Raw genomic sequence first — 6,518 nt, 5'->3', positions numbered from 1 at the left:
GTCCCCCGTGGTCGACGGGAGCCCTCGATTAGGGCCCGCCAGTCGGGCCGAGACCCGACCGGTACGGCACGTCGCGCCGCTCAGTCCCCCCGAGAAGACCGGTTGCGGCGACGTCGTAGGGCCGACCCTCATACGGACGTGGCCGGTGACTTACGCCCACGGCCGCAATTTGCGTTCAAGACGTCGATGTTCAATGAGGCAGCTGCAGTTCACACGACTAAATTACGGCTGGCCGCACTCTTCATCGACGCGCGACCCGAGTGATCCACCGCCAAAGGTTGTATTTATTTTCTCTGCTTAAAGGGCCAAACGACGACAAAGGGTGGGGGGGAAAAGCTTTTGCGCGCGCGGTTACTCGCGGCCGCAACGCCGCCGCCCCGTTTATCAGCTGGCCCGCTCCCCGGCCAGGGAGAGCCCGGCCTCCCCGGGGACAGTGTTTTTAAACCCCTTCCCCCGTCGGGCGGGCGGGGCTGGGGCAAAACGAAATCGGAGTGATCCTCCCGAAGGTTCACCTACGGTAACCTGTTACGACTTTTACCCTCTCGGGGCAGCGCAGTTCGGGCGACATCGCGACGACGCGATTTCGGACCCGAAGCTCCGTCTCGCCGGCCATCCGGGGCCTGGCTGCGCCGTCCACCAAAGGGTAGCGACGGGCGGTGTGTACAAAGGGCAGGGACGTAGTCGGCACGGGATGCTGGACCCGTGACTACGTGGCATTCCGAGTTCAGGGCCCCAAAATTCGCAGGAAGACCGACCCCGGACATGAAGACTCTACGCTCACGGTCTACACCGCGCGGCTGGCGCCACCACTGTTAGCACACGTGCAGCCCAGGACGTCTAAGGGCATCACAGACCTGTTATGGCTCCATCTCGTAGCACTGCTCGAGGTCAATCCCTGCAGGACGCGGCGGGCGCGGGCGGCCCGGGGCACCGCCTCTCCCTGAGTGGGAAGACCGAGCCCGACCCGAGAGCGAACGCCGACCCAACCGTGAGACGGACCCCTCTTGACCGCCCTTTGTTTTTTCCCCCAGGGCAGAGTCTCGCCCCTTATCGGAATGAACCAGACGGATCGCTCCACGGGCTAGCACAGGCCATGCACCACCCCCACCGAATCATGAAAGGCCTCAGTCTGTCCCAAACCACGCGGTGTCCGGACCTGGTAAGCTTCCCCGTGTGAGTCAAATTGAGCCGCAGGCTCCCCTCCTGGTGGTGCCCTTCCGTTTAATTCCTTTAAGTTTCAGCCTTGCGCCGTACTCCCCCGGAGCCAGGCACTCTGATTTCTCCCGGGGCCTCGCGAGGCTTCCCCACAGGGGACGTCCCGCGTAACCCGGGGCGGCATGGTTTACTGTCGGAACTACCGCGGTACCTGATCGCGTTCGTTCCTCCGATTTCGTTCATGATCAACGAAAAGGGGCTTTGGCCGGTGCCTTCGCTCTTGTTCGTCCCACCGCGATCGTCGGATTCCACCCCCCGCGGTAGTACGCCGCCCCGGCCGTCTCTATAGACCTCGCCCACCGCCCCCCCGGAGACCGGTTTTCCCTGGTTACATTGCGGGGCGGTGGCGTCATCACATCGTTCCAGCAAAGCTGTGCGAGCACGACCTGCTTTGAGCCTCCAATTGATTCAGGGAGAACACCCCCCGTACCTTAGTGTCGGCCCAGATACGCCAGTACCAAGCCGACACGGCTTAAGAGGAAAGGATAAACCGGCAGCGACGGGAAGCGATGCCCGGCGGATCGTCGCGAGGGTCCGGTTGCGGCACGGAAGGCACCGCTTGCTCCATCCCCAAAACCACGACGGTGCATAATCGCCGGGGCAACGTCACCCCCGGTTTGTCGCTGCCGTCACTCAGAGATCCAATACGAGCGTTTTAAACGCAGCAACTACACATACGCCATCGGGCTGGAATTACCGCGGCTGTGGCACCAGGCTTGCCTCCGATAGGTCATCAACGGCACGTGTTTGGTCTACGCTCAATCCGACGCTGGCTCGCATGCGAGCCAGCCCGACATTTTCTTCACTACTCACCGTGCTGGGGGTGGGTAGTTGGCGGCTGCTGCCACCCTTAAGCGTGGTAGCCGTCTCGCAGGCTCCCCTCCGGGATCGAACCCTGATCCTCCGTCACCCGTAGCCAACAGGGGGGCTCTTGCCCGGGCCGTCTAAATTTGATGGGACGGCGAGCAAACGGGCACGCCTAAACAGCGGTCGTCACATACCCCGAGTTCGCTCAGCCTGGCGGGCGGCGTTAACCCCCCGCCCCCGGTCAAACCTAAAAAGGCCTCCCCCCGCGGAGGTAACCCGTTAGGAGGGGGATTTGTGGGGTTATTACCCTCTGGGATTCCCTACGGTGTCGGACAAATCGCCACCCGTGTATTATCCCCATATATGGCAGTTCGCGGTTCCCCCTTTGTGTGGGTGAGCTAGGGTGCTGGTTTAAACCCCCTCAAGAAAAGCATAAGATACAGGCGGGATAAACCTGGTACGTATCCTTTCCAAACCCGGGGGACGGCCCCCGCTGGGACAGGAGGTACGGGCGCCCGCCCGAAGCCAGAGCCGAAACTCCAGCGCTGGACTCTTCGCCGAGGCCCCCTTCTGCTCTCCGCACAAACGTTCCCCCCTTCGGCCCTTTCCGCTGCTGGGTCGGACTGCCCCGCCCCCCGGACCGCTCGCGCTAACATTTAGGCCCTCACCGGGAGCCCCTGGGACCGATCGGCTCTCGCCACCCCCGCCCAGGCGCTGGTGACCGTGGGTGTACCGAGGCCACGCGCGCTTTGGGCTCCCCCTTGCTTAAATTTAAATTTTTCCCGCCGACACCCCCTTCCCTATATACGTCCAAACCCCTGGTAAGTACCCCTTTTCCTTTGGGAACCAAAAAAAAAAATTTTTTTGGTGCAAAAAATTCAGGAAGGGGAAACCAGGCCCAAACCCGTTTATGGGCAAACCCGGAAAGCCCGAAACCTTTTTTTCCGAAAAACGGGGGGGCCCCGAATTTGGGAGCCCATGCGACTATTTTACTTCACGTCCTGAGGAATGCGCTCCCCAAAGTGGGGTTAGCGTCCGGCCCAGGCCTTCTCGGGTTAGCGGAGCTTTTTACCCAACGCCGGCGTAAAACGGGGCTCTTGGCCGCCAAGGATTTGACCCGGGGAGGGGCCCTAAACCGGGCCAGTCGGCCGCCGACCAGCGGTGGGGAAACCAAATGCCCAGTCGGGCCCCGGGGGCCCGGTTCAAAAACCGTCGGCAATTGGGAGGTCCAGGTGCGAAATTAGGTGGGGGGTTTATTATTCAAATTCGCTCCGTAGAGGAATGCGCTCGCCCAAAGTTTTTTCCCTCGGCCCGGGGGCTTACCGCGGGAGCGTCCCGGCGCTAGGTCCTTCTGGGGCCTTTAGCGAGGCTTCTTACACGGGACGCCCGTCCGGTAAACCCTCGAATCGACGAGGCGGATAAAATGTAATGAATAAAGCTCCCAACGGGATTTAAACCCCGGCAGGGTTGGCGGCCGTGGGCCAACTCGATCGAGCCCGAGTCGTCGATCGCCCGACTCTAGGAAGTGCGGGAACGCGTTTAACACTCCCCCAAAAGCGATTTAAGGGCCCTCACGGGGAAGGGCCCCGATTTCCCAAAACCCGGTCGGCAATGGGAGGTCCCAGGTGGTATAGGTGGTGGGTTTATTCATTCAATTCGCTCCGTAGAGGAAATGGTGCCCAAAGTTTTTTCCCGGCCCTCGGAGGCTTCCCGCGGGAGCGTCGGCGCTAGAGTCTTTCTCGGCCGTAGCGAGCGCTTCTTACCCAGGGACCCCGTGGGTAAAGCCTCGAATCGACGAGGCGTAAAATGTAGAATAAAGCTCCCAAACGGGTTTAAACCCCCGGCAGGGTTTGGGCCCGACCCGTGGCCCACCCCGATCGAGCCCGAGTGTCGATCGCCGACTTGCGAAGTAGCGGGAACGGTTTTAACACTCCGCCAAGCGAGTACAGGGCCCTACGGGAAGGGCCGAAGTTAAAAACCCGGTCGGCAATGGGGAGGCCCCAGGTGCGATCATAGGTTGGTGGGTTTATTTCATTCAAATTCGCCCCGTAGAGGAAATGCGCTCGCCCAAAGTTTTTTCCTCGGCCCTCGGAGGGCTTACGCGGGAGCGCCCCGGCGCTAGAGTCCTTCTGGGCCCGTGCGAGAGCTTCTTACCAGGGACGCCGTGCGGTAAACCCTCGAATGACGAGGCGAAAAAAATTATGAATAAAGCCCCCAAAGGGTTTGCCCCCGGCGGGGTTTGGGGGCCCGGGGGCCCCAACTCGATCGAGCCCGAGTCGCGTTTCGCCCGATCTAGCGAAGTAGGGGGGGGAACGGGGCCCCAAAATTTCTGTAAAGTATGCGCGAAGGGAGGGATCGAACCCAAGCCCTTTATAAAAAAAATTATTTTATTATTTTTTTTAATTTTTAAATTATTATTTTTAAATTATTATTATTATTATTATTTTTATTATTATTATTTTTTTATTGTTATTATGGGGGGATGTGAGAAAAGAGGCTTTTTATTCGAGTTCAACGGGGGCGCGAGCCGGGAAATTCGTGTCAAAGCGCTTTACAACGGTCTACACCCAACAGAAACTTAGGTGCAGAGGGGGAAACACGACAGGAGGGGGGAAAAATACTCAGGGCCCAAAGGTATTCGTTTTAAAATTGATTACGGGGAGAGAATGCGATTTAAAGAACCTTTCTATCGAGTATCAACTATGCGCCGGAGCAGGCAATCGTGTCAAAGCGCTTTACAACGCGTTACAGCCAACAGCAACACTCTAACGTGCAGAGCGGGACACGACAGAACAGAAGGGAAAGAAAACATACTTATAGTTTCCTTCTGAGTACGGTGAAAGCTGAGCAAAAAGTTGAGAGTACCGTAGCGACCGAATTTTAAAAGATGCAGTTGGCGAATTCCGTTGCAGAAGCTATTAGGGAAGAAAAAAAAACAAAAACAAAAATCCCCCAAATATTAAAAAAAAAAATTAATTAATTAAAAAAAGTAAGTTGGAATTCTGTTCGCAAAGGCGAGAAAGGGGAATCGAAAAAAAAAAAAAAAAAAAAAAAAGAGAGAGAGGGAGAGAGAGAGAGAGAGAGAGAGGAGAGAAGGAGAGAGAAAAGGGAGAGAGAGAGAGAGAGAGAGAGGAGAGAGAAAATGCGGCAATGTAAACAGTAGCGCAGCGCACGAATGCTACAAAATGCAGTTGGCGAATTGCGTTCGCAGAGGTCAATGTAAATGGGGCCCCAAATTAAAAAAAAAAAAATAAATTTAATGCGCAAAACGAAAACTAGCGCAGCGACCAGATTTGTTTAAAATATATTTGGCGAATTCCGCTTGCAGAACCCTTTAAGGGACGGGGAAAAAAAAAAAAAGAAAATTATGAAAAAAAAAAAAGGAAATAAAAAAAAAAAAAATAAGTTGGCAAATCCGCTTCGCAGAAGCTATTAAGGGACAAAATAAAATGCATTTGGCGATTCCGCTTCGCAGAAGCCGGGTTAAAGGCCCAAATAAAATGCAGTTGGCGAATTCCGCTTCTCAGAAGTCTATTAAGGGACTGAATAAATGCAGTTGGCGAATTCCGCTTCGCAGAAGCTGGTAAGGACAAAATAAAATGCAGTTGGCGAATTCGCTTCGCAGAAGCTATTAAGGGATAAATGAAATGAAAGTTGGCGAATTCGCTTTCAGAAGCCTATTAAGGGGACAATGGCGAACCGTTCTCAGAAGTCTATTAAGGGACTAAAAAATGCAGTTGGCGAATTCCGCTTCGCGAAGCTGGTAAAGGACAAATAAAATGCAGTTGGCGAATTCGCTTCGCAGAAGCCTTTTAAAAGGGACTAAATAAAATGCAGTGGCGAATTCGCTTCTCAGAAGCTGGTAAAGGACAAAATAAAATGCAGTTGGCGAATTCCGCTTCGCAGAAGCTTTAAGGGATAAAAAAATGCAGTTGGCGAATTCCTTTCAGAACCCTATTAAGGGACAATGGCGAATCCGCTTCTCAAGTCAAATTAAGGGACTAAATAAAATGCAGTTGGCGAATTCCGCTTGCAGAAGCCTACTAAGGGACTGACAGGAAGGAAAAAAAAAATTGAAAAAAAAAAAAAAAAAAAAAAAATGCATTTGGGCGAATTCTACTTCGCAACGAAAAAGAAAAACATTTAAAAGTGTTGGAGGAATTTTGCCTCTGACGGAAATTGGCCTGGGGATGTCCCTTGGCGGTTGGCTTGGAGGATTGGCCCTTTTTGACAGGGGGGAGAGAAAAAAAATTCCCCAAGTTTAGGAGATAGAACTTTAAAGAAGTAAAGTAAAGTAAGTAAAGTATTTTTAGTGTTATGAACTTGCCCCGCCGCCGCGCGGCCCCGCCCCGCCATCCCAAAGCCGAGAGAGCAAGGACTCAAAGGGGGCCCCGATCGGGGGGGGCCGTCCGTGGGGTGGAAAAGGTGGCGGGGGAAACCCCTGGGAGGGAAATTCAGCGCCCGGGGTTAGTTCAACGGATCCCCCGTACCGGGAC

The 6,518-nt window shown here is 54.8% G+C and overlaps 1 non-coding gene and 1 pseudogene across 1 annotated transcript; both read right to left on the bottom strand.

Moving 5' to 3' along the window:
- Window positions 1–122: 122 nt before the first annotated feature.
- LOC144961572 (5.8S ribosomal RNA) lies at window positions 123–280 on the bottom strand. Its single transcript, XR_013643207.1, has one exon. It is a non-coding gene; the product is annotated as a 5.8S ribosomal RNA (ribosomal RNA).
- Window positions 281–489: 209 nt separating this feature from the next.
- LOC144961573 (small subunit ribosomal RNA) lies at window positions 490–2,482 on the bottom strand (annotated as a pseudogene).
- Window positions 2,483–6,518: the final 4,036 nt, after the last annotated feature.

The sequence above is a fragment of the Berghia stephanieae genome, unplaced genomic scaffold (genome assembly GCF_034508935.2).
Source record: "Berghia stephanieae isolate SIO BIC M18660-M18661 unplaced genomic scaffold, UCSD_Bste_1.3 scaffold3107, whole genome shotgun sequence".
NCBI classification, from domain to species: domain Eukaryota; kingdom Metazoa; phylum Mollusca; class Gastropoda; order Nudibranchia; family Aeolidiidae; genus Berghia; species Berghia stephanieae.
This window is presented reverse-complemented; position numbering and strand designations above follow the sequence as displayed.